The sequence below is a fragment of the Podarcis tiliguerta genome (genome assembly GCF_965153285.1).
Source record: "Podarcis tiliguerta genome assembly, chromosome: 4".
NCBI classification, from domain to species: Eukaryota; Metazoa; Chordata; class Lepidosauria; order Squamata; family Lacertidae; genus Podarcis; species Podarcis tiliguerta.
In genome coordinates, this window is record NC_139537.1 from 95,955,713 (window position 1) to 95,978,498 (window position 22,786).

A 22,786-nucleotide genomic window follows, 5' to 3' on the forward strand; every position below is an offset into this window, starting at 1 on the left:
AGCCAATATGCACAAAATGCAACAGACCATGGGAGGAGTTCAAAAAACATTTATTTAAAAGTTACAATACAGTTACAATACAATACATTTTCAATCAATATATCCCCTCCACAGACACCCCTGTGATGATGGTGGCATTAAAATATCCTGCTCTTCTTCAATAAAAGAGAAAAAGGAAGACCAGATTGCGTCAAAGGTATCTTTTTTGGAGATGCCTTTGATTAGTTGCTGATGGTATGTGAGGCGTTCTAATATAGAGCAATGCTCCAGATATTATTCACCCAAGCCTCTACAGTGGTGCCCCGCAAGATGAATGCCTCGCAAGACGGAAAACCCGCTAGACGAAAGGGTTTTCCGTTTTAGAGGTGCTTCGCAAAACGAATTTCCTATGGACTTGCTTCGCAAGACGAAAATGTCTTGCGAGTTCCTGCGGGTTTTTTTTCCTCCCCCCCCCTTTTCCCCAAGCCGCTAAGCCGCTTAACAGCTGATCCGCTAAGCCGCTTATCAGCTGATCCGCTAAGCCGCTTATCAGCTGATCCGCTAAGCCCGCTAAGCCGCTAATAGCGCTAATCCGCTAAGCCGCTAATGGGCTTGCTTTGCAAGACGAAAAAAACAGCAAGACGAAGAGACTCACGGAACGGATTCTTTTCGTCTTGCGAGGCACCACTGTATTGGTATTTTAAAAGTTTCCTTCCATCATTGGACAATAACTAGTCTAGCTGCTGTGAACAGGAAGGAAAATAATTCTTTTGAGTTAAGAGTCAAATCTAAGGATAATAGGGCAATTGATGAATTAGGAGGGATAGATTGTTTAGTGATTTTGGAGGTCAGATTAAAAACTTTCCCCCAAAAGTTGTGGACCACAGTACACTCCCACCAAACATGAAAATAGGAACCTCATTCTCCACAGCCTTTCCAACATAATGGAAATTTCCCTTAAAACTACCTTTTGGTGGCATTGGACCACCACATGCCTTGCTAAGATAAATCCTTTAAACTGATGCTTTGTTGATTATTCTGTATGATTTATGCTGTATTTGTGATCGTCTGCTCTGTTACTTGTTGTTTGTAAGCCACTTTACAAGTCACAGGAAAGAAAAGCAACATAATAACTCAAAATCAAATCAAACCATCAGATCCAAACCCCAGCAGCAGCAGCAGCAGCAGTGAGGCTGCTGCTGTTCTGCAGAGGGAAAACAAGCCTTTAAAATAGTATTCTATGCTGGAGGAATTAAAGAACCTTCTATTGAGGGTGAAAGAGCGCTAAATATGGTCTGAAGCTCAACATCAAAAAAATGAAGATCATGGCCACTGGTCCCATCACCTCCTGGCAAATAGAAGGGGAAGAAATGGAGGCAGTGAGAGATTTTACTTTCTTGGGCTCCATGATCACTGCAGATGGCAACAGCAGCCATGAAATTAAAAGACGCCTGCTCCTTGGGAGAAAGACGATGGCAAACCTAGACAGCACCTTAAAAAGCAGAGACATCACCTTGCCAACAAAGGTCCATATAGTAAAAGCTATGGTCTTCCCAGTAGTGATGTATGGAAGTGAGAGCTGGACCATAAAGAAGGCTGATCGCCGAAGAATTGATGCTTTTGATTGTTGCTTTTGAATTATGGTGCTGGAGGAGACTCTTGAGAGTCCCATGGACTGCAAGAAGATCAAACCTATCCATTCTGAAGGAAATCAGCCCTGAGTGCTCACTGGAAGGACAGATCCTGAAGCTGAGGCTCCAATACTTTGGCCACCTCATGAGAAGAGAAGACTCCTTGGAAAAGACCCTGATGTTGGGAAAGATGGAGGGCAGAAGGAGAAGGGGACAACAGAGGACGAGATGGTTGGACAGTGTTATAGAAGCTACTAACATGAGTTTGACCAAACTGCGGGAGGCAGTGGAAGACAGAAATGCCTGGCGTGCTCTGGTCCATGGGGTTACGAAGAGTCGGACACGACTAAACAACCAAACAACAACAACATGCTGGGTTGCCAGATCAGGTGACTGAGCTGAATGGGCTTAGGATCCAGTCTAAGTGCCCGCCTCATTGCACCCCAGGAACACCCCTGAGATGTTGATGAGCTGGGAACCAGCTGGGCTGAGCCAGAGATCATGACATAGGATTTCTGCCTTAGTTACTCTGCAACCTGGTATGTTTTAACCAAGAAAAGCTTCCTTGATTCATTTTGATAATTTGATTCATATTGATATTTAAATAAATAAAATTTAAGCTTCCGGCAGCACTTAATCATAGGGAGTGCTATTTTTCACTTGCCATTAAGCCTTGCGATTCCACAGTGGTTGCTGCCATGTGCAGAAGCCTTGCATAGGTGGGCACAGTTTTTGGCTGCGTCAAAGCCCGTGGCATAGCTCCTCTATATTTAACTGGATGTGTTTCGCCCCATAAACTGGTTTGCCAAGCCAAATCACGCAACAGCCTTACATCAGCTAAACAAGCATTGCCACCCTATTCGACCATGGCTCCAAAATTCAGTGAGGCATTAACAAGCTTTCAAATTGCTACATAAAAAAGTGATGTTATCATTTGATGTGATTACAGAATAAGAAAAATAAAAGCAACTTCACAGAAATCAATATTTATCCTTTTTTATTACATGGTTAAACAAAAGACCTCTGAAGTCAAATAGCACCTGTAATTCCGTTATTTTAAATTACTCATAGTGTCATCCTTCAATGCTTTGCGGGACATAAATGATCTCAAGAGCATATAAAAATGTTTAAAGTATTTTTCCCTATTCTGAGATACTCCCATACTACATACTCGCATGTATTCGTCTACAGTGGTACCTCTCGTTATGAACTTAATTCATTCCAGAGGTCCGTTCTTAAGCTGAAACTGTTCTTTTTAAAATAATAATAATAATAATAATAATAATAATAATAATAATAATAATTTATTGGCTTTTACACATATTTTCCCATACATCATTCTTTTAAACATCATTTCCAAATCTTTGGTTATCACAGCCTAAGACTTCCTTCAACCTCAACTGATGGGTTTCTAAAATCTTTTCTCATTATGCATTTTGTTATTATAGTTATTGCTATTAATTCAAATCTTAATACCTATTCTTAATTCTTTTCACAATAATTTATATATTACTCCTTACAAAACTTCTTTTAACCCTACAAGTGATGTCAATTGGTTACAGTTGCTTTCCAAATATATCAAAGACTTCTTCCATTCCTTTAGGAAAGTCTGGTCCTGCTGGTTCCAAATTTTCCCGGTTCATCTCGCCATCCCAAGCTGAAACCGTTCTTATCCTGAGGTGCGCTTTCGCTAATGGGGCCTCCCGCTGCGCACACGCCTCTGGTGCGCAATTTCCTTTGGCATACTGGGGCAAAGTTCACAACCAGGAACAGCTACTTCCGAGTTAGCAGAGCATTACCAGGATTCGAACCGCCGACCTTCTGATCGGCAGGTTCTAGGCTCTGTGGTTTAACCCACAGCGCCACCGAGTCCCATTTTGGGGGTATAGGGGATCACAAAAACCCCTTTTGGTACCACCGAACCACAGCAGGGGACACACAAAACTCACAAACTGATGTGGAAATGTAGCAAACTGAAATTAAAATTGGAAAAATAAGAAACCAAAAGGAACTGACAGATTATTCCAGCCTTACATGGTTTGCTTAAGTTCATCATCTCCCCCCACCCCTTTCCTTCACCAGCAAATGTTAGGAAAAATACAGTTATGCGGTTAAAAAGGTACAATTCAAGTACGTTTTAAAATGTTGTGGTTTGTGCACATGAGTAGGAGGTGTGGATTGTGTCTTGCTATTAAGGCTGCCAAGGAAATTAGCCAAAATTAGCCAACCAGATGCTTGTGACATAGGAAGGAGACTTTATACTGAAGTAAATTGCTTAGGTATTCAACATTTTTTAGGCTGTAGTCCAAAGGGGCATTTACTGAAAAGTAAGAGCTTATGGAAAGCAATGGGACTTGCTTCCAAGTAAATAAGCGCACAAGATACTTAATGAAGCTAATATTCCTAATGGGCATCTCTTGGTGATATTAATTACTTTAGAGGATTCGTTAGGAGGGCAATGAAAAAGAGTGGTACTAATGAAGCAAAGCTATATTTGATACATAACACCATTATTGTTTCCATAAAAGGACACTGTACCTTCATATATTTTTATGAAATGTTAATAACAGGAAAAGGGGAAGCAGTTATCCGGAATGCTCTCGGAGAAATCCACTGGGTACCTATCTTCCCCTAGAGTCTTCCTTGAATTTATTTGAACCATTTGTTTCACTAGAAGACAGAGGCATATAAAATTGCAGGATCATTAGGTTTGCGGATGTGGAAGTTGATTTTTCTCTAGCATGTCGTTTATTTATTTCTGGAATGTAAGGAGCACAATTGGCACAATCATTTACAAAAGTCAGAGAATAATTTGTTAATTTTGGCCAGCGAGGCACTGAAAAGTATCGGAACCTTGAGAGCTAAGAAGTTAATGTTTCAGTGGTTGCAGTGATCCCTTTTAATTAGTTGCTATGGCAGGAACAGATCTGTTACTGTGCAGTCATGTATCTCCCCCAGTCTCTACCACTCCCTACCCTCCATCTGTGTCGCAACTAAGGAGATAGCTGTTCTCTCCATCTCTGGGAGTAAAAGCTCCAGTGAGTCAAACTTGCACTGGTACCCTGGTTGCGTAATTGTCTTTAGAATTTTATTACATTACTATTTTATTATTTTGATGTGCAGTGCTGGAAAAGCACCGTGAAAGCTAAATAAAGCCTCTAGCGAGCCAAAAGCTCTTCCCGCCACACGTAAAACGTTGGTCTGTCTTCACTGTCACCTGATTTGCGGAGACTTAAAAGCAAGGGTAACACCGGTGTGGTGTAGTGGTTAAGAGCGGTGGACTCATAATCTGGTGAACTGGGTTCACTTCCCCGCTCCTCCACATGCAGCTGCTGGGTGACCTGGGGCTAGTCACACTTCTCTGAAGTCTCTCAGCCTCACTCACCTCACAGAGTGTTTGTTGTGGGGGAGGAAGAGAAAGGAGATTGTTAGCCGCTTTGAGACTCCTTCCGGTAGTGATAAAGCAGGATATCAAATCCAAACTCTTTGGGACGCGGGTGGCGCTGTGGGTAAAACCTCAGCGCCTAGGACTTGCCGATCGCATGGTTGGTGGTTCGAATCCCTGCGGCAGGGTGCGCTCCCGTCGTTCGGTCCCAGCTCCTGCCCACCTAGCAGTTCGAAAGCACCCTTAAGTGCAAGTAGATAAATAGGTACCGCTTTATAGCAGGAAGGTAAACGGCGTTTCTGTGTGCTGCTCTGGTGCCGGTTCGCTAGAGCTGCTTTGTCATGCTGGCCACGTGACCAGGAAGTGTCTGCGGACAGCGCTGGCTCCCAGCCTCTAGAGTGAGATGAGTGCACAACCCTAGAGTCTGTCAAGACTGGCCCGTACGGGCAGGGGTACGTTTACCTTTACCTAAAAGCAAGGGACATTCTGTAGGCAGGACGGTCTGTATACAGCAGATACTGCCCTCCTCCTTGCCACAAATTTAGTGCTTTCTTCAGTTCCTCGCATAGCAATTTGGGGATAGCGATGCCTCACAGGATTGTTTTGCAGCAATTGAACAATCATGTTGCGCAGTCACAGAGCGGTGTGAGATTCCAGGGGTCGAGGCATTTATCCAGGGTTTGTGTTTCCTTTGGAAATGAGGCACAGCAGAAAATCTGGTGTCTTTAGGATATATGATTTGTTTACACATATATACAACTGGAGGGTCTTATGGCACTGATATCTCAAGAGGTTCTTGTTTCTCCCATAGCCGCAGCAGCCTTAGATTCCAGAAGCAATCAGCCATGGCTCTCTGAAATCGTGTCCTCCATCATGGAGGAGAGCTCCTAAACTGCCTCCTTGTTGTTGGGATGAGAGCACTGGATGCCCCTCGGTTGCTGGGATAGAATTTGGCTTGCTGGGACTTTGATTGACAACCGAAGGCCTATTTAAGCCGCTGGAGGATTTAAGCCAGGCAGGAGATATAGAAGCATGATAAGCCACACCAACAGGTTAAAAACAGTTTCTACCCGTGGGCCGTGAGACTGCTGAATGGAAGAGAGGAACACTGCAGCCGACGTTCAGGGGTGGTGGCTGTACAACAGCACATAGAGGGTAACAAGGACTTAGAGATTGTGGTGGGGGGAGGGGGGGCTTGTTTAATCTCACTGTAAACAAGTGGTACAGTGACAATAAAGTATTTCCATTCTATTTCTATTCTATATGCACGTCGCGTGGAGCTTCCTCTTTTCTTCCTATATTTTTTCTGAATCTTTCTTCATCTTCTTTATTCATACACATTTATTTCTCTAATCAAAGAATTCAATTTTATTTTATTTTTTGCTTTCTTTCCATCCTTTTCATCATTTTTATCACTGACATTTATTCACTTGCACACAGTCTTCCTTCCAATATTTTTAATTTTAATTAAGATCAGGAAGCATTAAATTCCTGCTACGGTTTTTCATGAAGCACATAAAACAATAAACCAAACAACTTTCAGTAGGGTTGTGAACCAGATGCAGCTCTGTCGGTTTGCTGGATAAGAGAGATGTGCAAAACCCTCTTGAGAAAATATACTAATCTTCTTGAAATTAATTTCACTGAAAATTTCATAGAGATCTTTCAGTTGAGTATAGCCGTATGCATTCATTATGAATATCATTACAGGTCAAGTTTAGTGGCCAACGAGTGGCATTTTCACATGTACTTCATGTTTTCTGAACTAAGATGGGAAACAAGCGTCCAGTAGGAGATATGGCATACATATCTGTCAACAGCATGGAACAGTAGTGCTGTGCAAGATAGCCACAGTCTTTTCTCACATGAAGAGTTGCAATAAAACCCCATTTAAAGTCTTAAGGACAACTGTGACCTCTCCTCTGCTGAATGTTAGTACCAATGCAGATGCCCAGAGCACAATGCAAAGGTCAGGTGATGCAAAGAGCCAATGGGTTTCTACCTGGAACTGAAATCTCCAGCTCTGTCCTGGCTTGGCCTCCCCAGACTAGGCTTTTCGTTGACTAGGCTAGTGCCTGCTATACCTCCAGTGATAACTTTACACTTTCTTCAAGCAAAATCTCATTTTACTTACAGATTATAGCCTTTTTATCTAATTCTGTAGTAGAGTAATTCCAACGTTCAAATGTTTTACAACGTTTATTCCAAGGTATTGATCCAATATTAAACTGCCCTGTTTCATTTTTTTAAAAAAAAAGCTTCTCTAGAATTAGATGCTGTCCCCCTTTCCATTAAAAAAATAATCATATAGTGTGTCCTGATGGGAAATCAATATAGATTTCATTTCCAGATATAATTTTATCTTACTCTGATTATTGGCAATTCTACCTGAAATAGAAATTCAAATCAAATCAAAACCTTTATTGCATTAGCAAACTGCCATAGCAAAATAAGACAATACAAAAAGAAAAAAGACAAACTAGAGACAAGCAGCCCAGCAAAATTCAGGTGTTTTGGCTGGCGTAGTGACATTTAAGTTACCCGAAGACAATAATGCAAAGATATAATAGCCAGCGCCCAAAAACTAGTATGCGGGTATATATAAAGCACATAATGGCCCCAGAACAGACTCAGCATATTGAGTTAAAAGTAATAAAAAGATTAAAACAGGTCCAGGTCTAGGGCACGCTACCCTGTCAGAGTAGCCCTGAGTTTCAGAGCCTGCACTATGAATATTGCCACCCCACGTGAGATTTGGGGATTTGCGTCCACAAGAAGCGATTTCAAACAGTCTTCCTTAGATGTAATGGTGGACGGGATCAAAAGGAGGAGCTTAGATCTTATTGGCTCATAAATAGGGCAGTAGAAAAAGAAATGTATGAAGTCCTCTACTTCATTCATTGTGCATGGACATAGACGCTGGGTAATAGGGGTCTTAGAATAAATCCCCTGCAGGAAGGCCGTGGGTATAGAATGGAAGCGGGCCATAGTAAACGCTCTTCTCAAGTTGGGCTCCGTCAGGTCTATCAAGTAGTTGGCAAGTGATCTTACCACTTTCACTTTAGGGAGCCACATGGAGAGGCGAGCTGAGGTGGACTGTGCCCGGTCCATGGCCTCGTCTCTTGTAAGAATCCAGGCCCGGATTTTATGTTTGTCCCAAGAGGGCAGCGAGTCAAGATTTGGGAGAGAGTAGCGTGCAGTAATAGTCACCATGGCCTTGGACCATTTATTGCTTTGAGAACACGTTAAAAAGGCTTGCCTGGCTAGTAGGGGACCTGGGGCATTGATTAATTTACAATAAAAGCTAATAATTCTAATGTGGGCTCTCGCAACAATGGAGGGGAGGCCCAGTTCTGTTCTTAACTGTGCTGCAACCGAGCCCTTGGGGAGACCCAGTATCTTCCGTGCAAAAGAGTTTTGTAGAATCTCCAGCCGTTGTAGTGTTTTTAAATTCCACCCCCAGATTTCAACCCCATACAATAACATCGGGAGGACTTTGCTGATAAATGCTTTTCTGATTGGTGGAACCAGCTGGCCGCCTTTTGCATAGTAGAATTTCTCCAAGGCTTTGATGGTTCTGCGGGCAGCCAGGATGGTTGTATTTAGGTGAGCTGACCAGCTAAGCCCATGCTGAAAAATGATACCCAAATACTTGAATGCTGAACAATGTTCAATAGAATGGCCCTCAAAATTCCAGAGTGACTTCCGAGTTTTCATGCCAAAAGTAAGAATTTTGGTTTTGGCGAAATTAATTTTAAGGGAGTTGGTATCACAATATGTCATGAGCCCTCTGAGCATGTTGTTTAAGCCCAGCTTGGTTAATGACAGTATCACCATGTCGTCCGCATAGAGTAATATGGGGATCTTGAGCTGTTGTAAGGAGGGGGCAGGTTGATTTAGGGCCTTCATAGTTGTGACGATGTCATTGATATAGAAATTGAATAGAAAAGGGGCCAAGAGGCAGCCCTGTTTGACCCCTTTATTCAGAGGGAAAGAATCAGAAAGAGCTCCCAGAGGGCCGAATTTTACTCTGGCCGATATGTCATTATGAATTTCCATAAGAAGGAGGAGGAGTCTCTTATCTATGCTGGTATGACTAAGCTTCTGCCATAGCCTATCTCTGGGAATGGAGTCAAAGGCGGAGGTCAGGTCCACAAAAGCCGCGTGTAGTTTGCAGTTGAACCTGTTTAGGTATTTATCAATCAGGGTAAGTAGAACAAGACATTGGCCAGATGTGCTGTGACCTTTGCGGAAGCCAGCCTGTTCCGGATGGAATAGCTTTGTTTCTTCTGCCCACTCAATTAATTTCTCTAGCAAGAATCTAGAGTAAACCTTGTATGATATGTCCAACAGGCTGATAGGTCGGTAGTTGCGCGGATCTTGTGGGTCCCCCTTTTTATGTATTGGGATAACTATGCTCTGTTTCCAGTTAGGTGGAATCTTAAGAGTAGCATTAATGGTGGTAAAGAGAGATGCTAAGATAGGGGCCCACCACGACTGGTTCGATAAGAATACCTCAGGTGGTATCATATCCTCCCCCGGGGATTTATCCCCTGATAGCATGCTAATTAGTTGAATACATCTCTCTGGGGAGACTGGCTCCCAGGTGGGCAAGGCAGATGCTGGAAGGGTGGTGACTACATTTACGTCAGAATCTGAGGTGGAATACAGCTGAGCAAAGTGAGAGTGCCAGCTGGCTGCTGTGATGTTATTAACAATGAATGAGGGGGGTCTTAGACCTGCATTAATTAAATTCCAAAATTTCTTGTCGTCACGGGTTTTAATGGCCACTGACAGAGCCGACCAGCGTTCTTTCGCAAAGAGCAATTTCTTATGTTGGAGCAGCTTCTTATAGTATGAACGAAATTGGGCTAACTCCCTGATTTTGCTCTGAGTGCTGTCTGCTTTCATGTCTGACTGGAGAAATCTAAGCCTACTTCTGCACTGTTTGCATTCTTGGTCGAACCAGGTTTGATTCTTCCAGGATAGAATCGCACGGGAAGGTTTCGTAAGCGAAGGGAGCAAGTAGACTAGAATTTGCTGGAAATTTGAAAAATGATTCACATTCGTTGTTAACAGCTGAGCTTTCAGGGCTAGGATCTCAGGGGAATTTAGGAGGACTTTTATGTCTTGCTCCAGGTAGAAGTCCCACTTCTTGCGTCCGGGGGCCAGGGTCGATGAATCCTGGGGGTGTGGTGAGCTGGGAGGCCCCAGCTGTGTGTGGTGAAAGGAGATGGCAATTGGAAGGTGGTCACTTTCGGTTCTGTTGAACACATTGAAACAGTATGCCTCATCATTAAATGCTGAGGAGGACCAGATGTAATCTATAACACTTGCCCCTCTAGATCCTAGAAAAGTATAGTATCCCCCGGACCAGTCTTTGGGTGTGCCGTGCAAGCTGTGCAGCCCGCAGTTTATAGTGAACTCCAGCAGTATGATGCCAGCCCTATTAATGGTCTTGTCCTGTGAATTCCACGTAGGAAGCCACTCCTCTTCTATGAATAATTGCGACTTATCGGTGAATAAGCTTATATCTGCTCCGATTCTGGCATTGAAGTCCCCCATTATAAGGATCTCTGACTTTGGAAATTCAGCCCCAGATTTATCTAGAATAAATCTTAAATCCTCCCAAAGCTGATTTGAGTGAGAGGAGGAGTAGGTAGATGGATTGTACAAGTTTACACATATGAATTCCCCAAGCGAGCTGTTAGTGATGTGCAAAGTTTGAATGTAATTACTCTCTGACCAAAAGATAGGAGAGATATTAAGCTGAAGCTCCTGCGAAACAAATGTTACCAGGCCTCCACTAGGGCGCCCATACAAGTGTGTTTTGGTCGCAGGAATCACGAAGGCGTCATAGCCCGGTAGGGATGGGGGGGGTGAAGATTCTAAGCACCAGGTCTCTTGTATACCCATAATCTGGAATTTCGCTAAAAACTCTTTCATATCCCCGTCATCCTGTTTGGACGTCCATCCTGCCACATTCCAGGATAGCACATTAAAGCAATTTGAGGAGGGACTATGTGCTAGTCAATTGCTCTGGTTGCTGGTGGGAAGGACATTGCCAGGGGTCTGAGACAGCTCCAGGCGAGGTACTACCGAAGGTATCGAAGGGGTGGTGAGTTGATTGATGTGACCAGCAGGGTCTTCAGTAAAACCTAAGTTGTCTCTTTGCACAGTGGGTTCCTTAACGATTATATATTGGCTTGAAAAGGTTGCGGATAAATGAGGTTCTACCAAAAGAGGTTGACTGGCAAAGGACGAGGATATAGAGTCATTTGACTGGACCGCACTGAATGAAGACTCCAGGTCAGGCATAGAAGAATAGGACATTGACAGATTACCAGGATGAGGTGTATTTGGCGCGTTACTCTTTAAGGCGGAGGACGAGGTAGTTGATTGCAGATCTATTAGTAGAGGTGAAGGGGGTCTGCGTTGCGACGGTGTATGAGGAGCTTCCGCCAGGCAGACTGCCAAATCATCCGTTATTGGAGTCCCAGTATTTGGCAGGGGTTTCTGGGGTGTTAGCCCCTTCATAACTGGTTTCCTTTGATTTAATAGGTTGCTATGTCCAGGATTTGAGGAGATTTTCTCTTGAAGTACATGTGTAAGATGCTGCTTGAGTGTATCAAGCCTGTTTATAACTTCCTGCTGTTCTACTAATGGCAACTCGCCATAGGATGAAATAAGGTCCCTCTCCTCTGAGATATCCAGATGGCTGGGCCCGCTTTGGTCATGCTTCTTTGTTGCTGGAGTAGATAAACCAGGAAGCTTGGGCTGAGAGGGAGGGTGAGGTTCCCGGGTGGACAACTTGAGTTTCAAAAATTCTCTTTATTATTATTATTTTATAGTCACGGGAAGAAAGAACACAAGATTTACTAACTATTTCACTGACACAGAGAAGATTTCTTTTGGAATCTACAAGTCTTTGTTGCAAACTTATCACCGCATGATTTATGAATGTAATCAAGTGTTGACAAGTAGTTTAGGCTGGCTAGAGATGGGACAGAATTCTGTACACACTGGAATCTAGGGCAAAACCACGGATTCTGGCGGGGAATTAACATGCTCAGGGCACCCTATCTGTGCAAGAATGCAGTACCTTGTGTCTGTTTAAGCTTTGATTAGACATATATGTGCCTCGTTATGGTTCCATGTGCTGTGCATCAATAAAGGCTACAAATGTCCCAATTTTCCAGGGACAGTCCTGGAATTACAGAAGCCCTCCCAGTTCCTGATTTGATCCCAGAATGTCCCGGTTTTCCTTTTTCTCTCCCCTTCACATCTCAGAGAACAAATAAAAGTGGTGTATGAGTGTGTGTAGCTGCAAGAATGGAGTCCTGATTATACTAAAAATAAAATACCTATACCAAAAGAAGGAAATGGTGAACCTGGCATACAATGCCCATTCTATGATTGGAAAGAAAAGGTCACCAATCCACTTCAATTTTTTTAAATTGCAATACTTTGGTAGCCAGCAATTTTTAAAGGAAATGTCTGGAGTTTTGATTCCTTTATTGTAAATGGAGCCTTACACTGTCTACTCTGACGTAAGTCCACTGTATTCACTGGAGCTTACTTCCAGGTAACTGAGTGAATTCTGTGCAGCCTTTCACTGCAATCCTAAGCAATTTTTCTCAGAACTAAGTCCCACTGAGTTCAATAGGATTTACTCTCTGGTGTGTTCCCGATCATTCTCACGGTTTCAATTATTAATTATTATTATTTTGCCTTTTTCCCTGACAGGGACTCAAGGCAGCTTACAGTGAAAATTCATTCCATTCATCTGTTGGAGGTGTTGTACACAATCCCTTCCCTCGCACAACAATCCTGTGAGGTGAGGCAGAGAGGTTGTAATTGGCTCAAGGTGACTGATGTTGATGCACATATGACTCTATGCGCGCAGGAACTCAAATGTGGGAGAAGCTTCCTGATGTACAATAGAACATCCCTATTTCCTTTAATGCCAACAAAGGTCCGTATAGTAAAAGCTATGGTTTTCCCAGTAGTGATGTATGGAAGTGAGAGCTGGACCATAAAGAAGGCTGATCGCCGAAGAATTGACGCTTTTGAATTATGGTGCTGGAGGAGACTCTTGAGAGTCCCATGGACTGCAAGAAGATCAAACGCATCCATTCTTAAGGAAATCAGCCCTGAGTGCTCACTGGAAGGACAGATCGTGAAGCTGAGGCTCCGATACTTTGGCCACCTCATGAGAAGAGAAGACTCACTGGAAAAGACCCTGATGCTGGGAAAGATGGAGGGCACAAGGAGAAGGGGACGACAGAGGACGAGATGGTTGGACAGTGTTCTCGAAGCTACAAACATGAATCTGACCAAACTGCGGGTGGCAGTGGAAGACAGGAGTACCTGGCGTGCTCTGGTCCATGGGGTCACGAAGAGTCGGACACGACTGAACGACTGAACAACAACAATTTCCTTTAAAAAAATTTTTTTGTTTTGTTTTTCAGATTAAAATTTTGAAGTCACATATCCAAAATACAACATAAAAACAATATTCCAATGAATCTCTTGGACTTCCCTCCTCCCCTTTGGGGTCCTATTCTTAATCATATCCTCCTGCTTCTTTTATAATAATACAAATCTTTTATCTCTCCAATGTATCCAAAATTCACCATTAAAGTACAAGTGATATTCCAATCCTACTAACGATTTAAACTGTTTACAATGGTCTTTAAGAAAAGTTATAAATTTTCCTCATTTCTTATTAAAATTTTAGTCTTCCTGATTTCGGATTCTTCCATCATTTTTGCCATTTCAGCAGAATCTATCAACTTGATCTGCCATTCTTCTCTGGTAGGGACTTTATCTTCTTTCCATCTCTGGGCCAACAACATCCATGCAGCTGTGGTTGCATAAATAAAGTCTTTTCTGTTCCCTTGGGATTTCGGCACCTAGAATTTCCTAAAAGGAAAGCTTTAGGTTTTTTAGGAAAGGTTATTTTAAACATTTTTTCAACTCATTATTGAATGAGTAGTATGTCCCTATTTCCATTGGAGAAATGTTGGCGGTTAAAGGTAAAGGGACCCCTGACCATTAGGTCCAGTCGTGGCCGACTCTGGGGTTGCGGCGCTCATCTCACTTTATTGGCCGAGGGAGCTGGCATACAGCTTCTGGATCATGTGGCCAGCATGACTAAGCCACTTCTGGCGAACCAGAGCAGCGCACGGAAACAGCATTTACCTTCCTGCCGGAGTGGTACCTATTTATCTACTTGCACTTTGACGTGCTTTTGAATTGCTAGGTTGGCAGGAGCAGGGACCGAGCAATGGGAGCTCACCCCGTCACAGAGATTTGAACCGCCGACCTTCTGATTGGCAAGTCCTTGGCTCTGTGGTTTAACCCACAGTGCCACCCACGTCAGGTTGCAATTCTCAGTCACAGGCAGGATCATCTGGCCTTCAAATGCAAAAGGAGCCACTACCTTAGGCAAAAACATCTGGCCTTGGCAGTACACCCCCCAACACCTGCTATTTGTAACGGGAACCTCTTTTTTGTTTCTTCAGATTCATGCACACTGAAGCATATAATGTGACAGGTGTTGTGCCTATTTTGTTCCTGAGAGCCCCTCAAGAGGTAAACCTTTTATCTCCTTGTGTTTCTGGGGGTACAGGATTAAATTATTTCAGACTCCAGCTCTGTTTGGGATCATCCCCCCAAACAGAAGAAAGATGAATCCCAGAATCCAAATTGTGTATGTGCTTTATCATCACCAGAAAAAGACAATGAAAACCGTCCTGTAATTACATCATTAGAAATGGTTAGAGTTTTAGATTTGTCTCGTTGATGAAAAGATGAGATAGTAATAGCGCTGAGGGGGGAGCCTCAGAACTCCACACATACATCAACTGACAGAGGAAATTCTGTCATTCTGGGCATTAAAAAGCTTTTGAGTTTTGGAAAAAACAATAAATATGCCTAGAGGCTTGTTAGGAAAGATGGTTCTGAAAAATAAAAACATGCACAAACCATCATCTGTTATACTTAAAAGAAAGAAAGAAAAGAAATACGGAAGATAAGATTCATTTTGACAGGCTAAATGGCCTTTACTCTTTCCCATCCAAAATTCTCCTTAGTTGTTATTTATGTCTTTCCTGGAGGAAAATGTGTCCTTGTTGCATATTCCTTTTTTAAATGCCCTGTAAAATGATTATGGTACCTGCTGGAGAAGTACTTGGCTGCTTTATGCCCACACAGATAGCACGGCAGTGCTGTAAATCTAAGAGCTGACAATGATCACACACAGTGTGCTGGAATTGCCCGTGATCTCCTATTATTTTTCTTTAAATATTTTACGCGCCTGACACAAATCCAATATTGCTTGCAAGGCTGGATTATGTTTTCAGATTCCAAGGTCGTTTGCTGCATGCAGTAGTTCGCGGACCCTGTAAACAAGCATTTCTAGCATTTGATTTGTTTACCATTGACTGAAAACCGTTCTTTGTTTTCTAACATGGAAGCTGGAGATACAAAGAGAGCTTCCGCAGACAAGCGCCGCACCACTGTCAGGTGCTTAAGAAAAGCCCAAGGGAGGTCGCAGACCCTGAAGGTAGTCCTGCTAGCAATGTGTTTGGCAGCTATGGCACCCGCTTCTCTGGCTTGAGCTGGCTATTCCTCTTCCATAGAGGATCCCAAAACACATGCCAGTAAATATGCAGCCCCTTTTCATGAGCGCAGTGTGGCACATGGCAGGAGGGCTAGTCAATACGGCCCTATGACCCCTTTCATGAGTTTGTTGAATGTAGAGAGGAGGCTGTCTGAATCCCTTTCCATCAGGAAAGGGATGGAACCTCAGCTGGTGGAAAAGAGACTATTATTTTCATTCGGTTCCTTCTCCACAAAAGCCAGATGGGCCTGTGACCAGAGAAAGCCACCCAGGGCTTCGCTCCTCAACCTTCTGCTGCTTTCTTTTATATGTGATTTCCCAACAAAATCTTTCTTTCTATTTAAACTTTCCTTCCTCATGAATAGGCCTTTTCTCTACTGTGGTTATTAATCGTATGCATTTGGAAGCAATGTGGATGAGTAAAAATGGACTCTTCTTGGAAAAAAAATTGTCCAGTCCAAAAATATAGTTCAAAAACTATTCTAACAGAAAGTGCGTCAAAACAAACACAGAACAAATAATGTTACATCCAGATAGTTGCATAATATCATGTGCTGAACAGTAAAAATATCTTAGAAATATGAATTTATTCTGTCCAGAGCTAAAGACAAAGTTCTGCCTCTCCTCCATTTCAGCCTCCATTCCTTTCCTAGAGAGAATTATTAGCACATCCTTCTCTTCAATTACTTCAGAACAAAAAAACTACTAACACACTCAAAAGGGATACTCATAATACAATACTTTCTCATGTGAGCTAAGTTAAATATCTCATGACACAATCAGCGGATATACAGCCCTAGTAAATCATTGTTAGGCTCTCTGAGAGCTTTTATTTATTAGTGCAATGGAACTTTTCACGTTATGCTTTTACCAGTATTATTTTCCATTTCAATGTACAATTAAACAATTACACTTAACATACTCACAGGAGGTTTATTTTTCATTACAAAATCTCCCTCAAGTTCAAGGGAACTGGCCTATGGGAAGAGCTGGGTACCACCTCCATGGAAAAGAAGCGATAATCTGAGACTCCACTCTCCATTCAGCCTTCTGTCTTTTTCTCACTCCTATCATGAATCATGCTCTACCAACAAAGGATTTTGGAAAGGTGTTGGGGTACCTCCTGTACCCCCATAGTATATAAAAGTTTTAAAATAGTTCCCCTGTGCTAAACTCAATAATAAAAAATACATATTTAAAAGGTTTCCCCCAGTAATTATTTATTTTAATTTTATTTAAAATATTCACATACCCTTTTATATTTATGTAAACTGATGGTTTATGACCATAATAAAATGATGAATGGATGGATATCTAAACATTTCAAAGAAGTGTAGAGAAATAATAAAACCATCAATGAAAGTAGTATTAACCATAACACATATCCACGAGAAGACAAAATTCATAATAATACCACAGTAGCTTTCCACCATTTGCACAAGCCAATATTGAGAGCCAGGAAACATCTGGGCAAACAAGTAGGTTTTCAGCATGTGCCAGAAACATAATACCATATCACATGCCTTATTTATGAGGAGAGGCTGAAAGGTAAATATATTCCATCAGCTCTTGAATTATATATAAAAATACAGTCCAAAAAAACATGACCACAATTCAAGCTTCTAAACAGCCATTTGCCTGCTGAGCTGCAGTCAGAATCACCTCCAGGCAACCGGTCAATGATTCTTTCATATACTGGAAGAGACTTGATCTTTTCTCCCCACACAAGCCACCATGGTGCTATATATAAGCGAAAATAACAAACAGAAATGCATATTTCACAAAAATGCTGGTGAATTTTCATATGGACTTTGAAGAAGAAGGGGAGGGGGATCCCAAACTGATGAAGAAATGTGGAGACTTGGAGATTTAAAAAATCAGAAGCTGAGAGGAAAGCATAAGGAACTGATTCCCCCCTCCCTACGGGTAGTCCATATGGATAATAATTGGTGCAGCATGGATCCCAACAATAGGAAAAGCAGCCACACTTAAGAAGAGACTTAAGAAGAGACCCGTGCAGGCATTTCTTGGAGATGCTATTCCATCCAGGATTCTTAAGTTTGTAATAAAGGTGGATGTTAGAGCTTGAAGGTACTTCAAGCAAGATCAGAAAGATGAGATCTGTATTTCAAGACAACCCAGTCTAGGGACTATTTATGTCTGCCAAAGTAAAGTATAGGCTATTGATACATATCCTTTTTCCTTTCTACGCACGAAGACAGATCTGAATTCTGAGTGTTGACAGCAGCTCACTAGGCTAGGTGCCATGAGGTTTCCCCAGAATCCAACACAGTCACCCCTAGTGTTATCAGTGGTGTAAATGCTTCTTCTTTAGGAGCAGGAACAGTGATGGGTGAAGTAGCAGCTGCTTCTGACTTTACCTTTTCCTACTCACAGTTTGTAAACACACAATGGCCTCTGGCCAGAAAATGGTTAGTTTCACATCTCAGTAATGTCAGAAGTTCAAGCTTGAATAAAAGTTCCATGTCCTACAGAATTCTTAGGACATTCTCTAGACTTCATGAATCATTTCCTGACCTATCCTTAATTGCAAAGGTATAGTTATGTGACCCTGTTCTGACCATCACCCTTGATGCATTTTTAAAACACAAGTAAGGAAGCCAATGTGTCTTAAGGGATTGTGCCAATTATCAGTCTAGTCGTTGAAAGTGAATGGGGCTTCCACTCATGGGAGCCATTTTAGTTGAACTTCAATTGATACTGAGAGCCTTTGCAATAAGATAAATGTGATAATAGACATACATGGAGCAGGCCATCATCATCTACAAACTACTTGAGATTAGGAAGAAGATCTTCACAAAACACAGATGATTACATGTGTGCCCATTACAGAGACAGAAACGGTTGTCAATAATATCCATTACCAACTGCAGTCAAAATTGCTAGATGTTCTACCCTTTTGAGAATATAGATTTAGCAATCTTACAAGCATTTTCTTTAGCGATGAACCTATTTTGCCCTTCAATCTGTCCTTGTTCCAAAATATCTAGTTCAGTGATACCCAGAATCTCACTGAGCCTCTTAATCACACTTAAAGCCATGAATATATTAAACTCTCTTTAAACATATCTTTTAAAGGGCTCCAAGTTAACAAAATAGTTTCATAGCCACATGAATGTTATTTGTGATAATCAAGAAATTTCCTCAAATTTCCTCTTGAAGTTATTAACTGTGCTGCAAAATAATTAGTTTGGCTATTTGAATCTTAATTGTGGTCTTCATCTGGTTTACTTTAGGATATTCCTCGATTATCTTTGGAGCTCAGTGAAATGTGTGTGTGTGTTACACACCTCAAAAGAATTGAGTAGGAGCAAAAATGTACTACGAAAAAAACGAAGTTTAACTTCGCCATCCAAACTGCTTGCCAGCCATCAAGGAACCTCTCTCCTCCTTTTACTTTTCTATTTATACTCTGACAGCTCCAGGCTCTTGCAGCTGAGCAGGATCCGAACCCTTGGGATATTTGCAGGACTTTAGACCTGGAATGTCCCAAGGTTCCCATGCCCTGCCCCATTATGGGGATTTCCATTGGCATCTGCCCACCAGAGCTGTGGGCCCTCTGCCATGTAAGAGTCTCCTCAGAACACTCTTGCCCACCAATAGAGGCCAGCAGAGAAGCGAGTATGTACCATGCAAGTCACACTTCTTCAACCATCAAAAACAGGGTGTTATGATTAAGTCTAAGTGTCCTCTTAAGTTCTTTTGGCTAATATGTTTAGAGCTTTCGACAATAAATGGACAGGGTGGAAGGTAATGGCCACCATAACATCTCCATTCTGTGCTGCTATTGGCACATCAACTATCAACTATCTCAAGAAAGCCATTGATAAAGATAAATGTACTTGCATTGCTATTGCCAGATGTGTGTTGCATAAAACAAGCAGAAACGGAAAGCAACTGGGGTGTGATGTAGGAATAAGACCATTTTGAATGGACAAAGACACATTCAAGACCATTTTGAAGGCCTTTTAACCACCATTCATTCTATCGCTATATTTTCAACACTGTCAATCCAGGCTAAACAAGGCCTACTTGGCTATGCTTTCCCTTGGCTGTCAGTTGGCCATATTGCCACAGCATGGCCTGTCTAAAATCCTGGGAATCCAACTGCTACAGAAGATCTGCTGTGACATATCAAGCCAAACCTGATCCATAAGCGCTTTCTCAGTGTGTGCCACGGGCTTGAATTGCCTCCTGGAGAGACAGGAGAATATGAAATACAGTGGTACCTGGGGTTACAGATGCTTCAGGTTACAGACGCTTCAGGTTACAGACTCTGCTAACCCAGAAATAGTACCTCGGGTTAAGAACTTTGCTTCAGGATGAGAACAGAAATCGTGCGGCGGTGGCGCAGTGGCAGCGGGAGGCCCCATTAGGTAAAGTGGTACCTCAGGTTAAGAACAGTTTCAAGTTAAGAATGGACCTGCTGAACAAATCAAGTTCTTAACCCGAGGTACCACTGTACTTGGAAGACCAGGATACATGGCTGGTAGGTTCTGTGTGGTTCTTTGGGTCACAGTGTTTTGCAGTCCTCCTATTAAAGATATCTGGCTGTAAATAAGAGCGAAACATCTCTCTTACTGACGAAGTAGTAAAAAGAGAAGGCATCCTTCCTTTTACTTTTTGTACAATAACCACCAAAAATATTGTGCATTACAGATAGCTATATTTTATAACTTTTGTTTAACAGGAAAGTGTTGGTGATATTGAAAGTGAAATTCTGTTTAGATTTTTAATCCTCTGCCTCAATGCTCTTTTAAAAAGATGGCAAACAGTTTTAAGGAAACACTTATTGTTATGCATAAGCCTGCCCCAAATTTCTCATTGTTTAGACTTCTCTGCAGTCTTAGGCAATCTGTTCCTACCTGGAAATTTGATCTTTTGTAATTAAAGTTGTAAATAGGAAATATCTCTCTAAAGTCAGCCTAAAGAAAAGCATGTAACGATTTTCAGTAGTTCACACAGGATGCAGAATGCAATGCATATCTGCACAAAACAGGGTGGCAAATTATTTGCAGTTTAAAAAGGCATGATGGGAACAGGGAATAAAGATAAGCTCCTCATACGGACCTTCATACTTTCAAACAATTGTTGGTACTTTACAAATGAACAAAGAATTAGAGCTTAACTCGTTTTGTTTAGTTGCTAACTGACAGCTCCTCTTGTTTCAACAAAGTCCGTTAAAATAAATGAATTACATAAGCTTAAAATTATAGACTTTTGTTAAGACCCCTAATGTGATTAATAGAATAAACATTTCTTTTTCCTATTATAATAGTTCTGTTTCCTGTTTTCTGACAGCTCTCTCCTCCATTTCCCCTGTTTTAGCCTTGAAAGGGCTCATCAGCCTGTTACACTCCCCTTCCCAGTAATTGCCCCCCTTTCTATAAAGTTATCAAAATTCCAATCATTTCCCCTCAAAGAGCTGCCATTGGCCACAGCAGTACGTCTGTTGATCACCTACATTTTTCTCACCCAAACTTTCAAACAATACATCTTCTTTCTAATGGTTCCTTTAGCTTTAGAACAGGGATGGGGGACGCATGACATTCCAGATGTTTCTGGATTACAATCCCACTGTCCTTGACTATGAACCATCTGGGGCTCTCGGGGAGTTGGAGTCCAACACCATCTGAAGAATTTGCCAGTAGAGGGGCCTCTACTAGTGCCAGCTTTTCAACATCGTCCTCATCCTCCTCAGGGGACTGCGGTGGATCTTCCACCACCTTCCACAGGCCCTCACGCTTGAGGAAGTGTTGCATGCGGTGCTGTAGTTTGTGGCCGTCAGCTTCTCCAGCAACACACCAGCTCTGGACTGCTCCATCCCTGCAGCTCACCTCCAGCACCCACGGCTAGATAACTGTCACCTGTACTCTTGCACAGTGGAAGCATGCTGGGCCCATAACCCTGTTGCGAATTTCTTGCGGCGCCAGGTTCTTTAGTGCAGTATTTATTATTGTGAGCTAAATATATATACAAATATCTACAGAAGCAGTTCAGACAGAGTAGCTGCACCTTGAGGCAAAGGAAGACTCCACACTCATCTACACCACTCCACTACCACCACAATTACTATTGGACAGGCTTTACCTTTAAACCGGTGACAGCCAATCACATTACTTCTGAGTCTTTCCACAGAGAGTATTGCATCAGCCTGTTGCAAACGGAAGCCTGCAGACTTACTTACACAGCATCCTGTGAATCCCAACACACACAGGCTAAATTGTTCTCCCTATCCAAACAAACAATTCACTAGCTGAATACCTTGTTGCCAATAGAGCACTGTGTGGCAGGGAAGCTGCACACACCTGACTTCCCAAAATCTGTTTACTGGGACAGAGAGGTGGCGGAGCAAAGCGGCAAACCCACAGAAAGGAATTCCAAATTGGCATCCTTAACCCTTTCTTTCTCTCTCTCCCTTTCCTGCTTCAGCTCTTGCCATGTTGCTTTCGCCTTGTTGGATTCCAGATGTTTATGTGTTCCTGCAACTGGAACTAATGGAGGGGTGGGGGTGGGGACAACAGGTGGAGAAAGCCTTAAGCATTTCTTTCTCCAACACCTTTTCATGAAAAAGCACCTATTCCCAACACTGCTTTTCAGCAAACAAGAGGACTATTGGAATGTTGAGATTGTGTGCAATATTGTAGTTTCATCTTCAGTTGTGTTTCTTCTTAAAACAAACAGATAATATCTTTCTGTCTTGGCAATTTCTCATAATAGGATGATTAATCCCATTTACTTTCCAAGTGAGCATCTCTATTTGTTCCAATGTACCACACATAATTCAGTTATTTGTTTTTAAAAGGTTCATCCATTTTATCTGTTTATTATTGATAATTAATGTAGGTATATATAAAAAAAACAGTTTTGCTGTTTTCATCTGTGTTTTACTGATGATTTTATTACACACACCTTTGATTGCACGGTCTATGAATCTTTCTAAATAAAATATATTTTGTCATTGTCAATTTATTTCTATACCATATGCTCCACAAGTAAATCAGAGCTCAAAGTGGTTCTCAAAAAAAAAAAAAATCAGTCTAAATTCAGTAATATAACAATAAGAGATAAGATATATAATATCACTGCAACACACACAAAAAAATAAAAATTACTGTTAAAGTTCATTTAACATATATACAC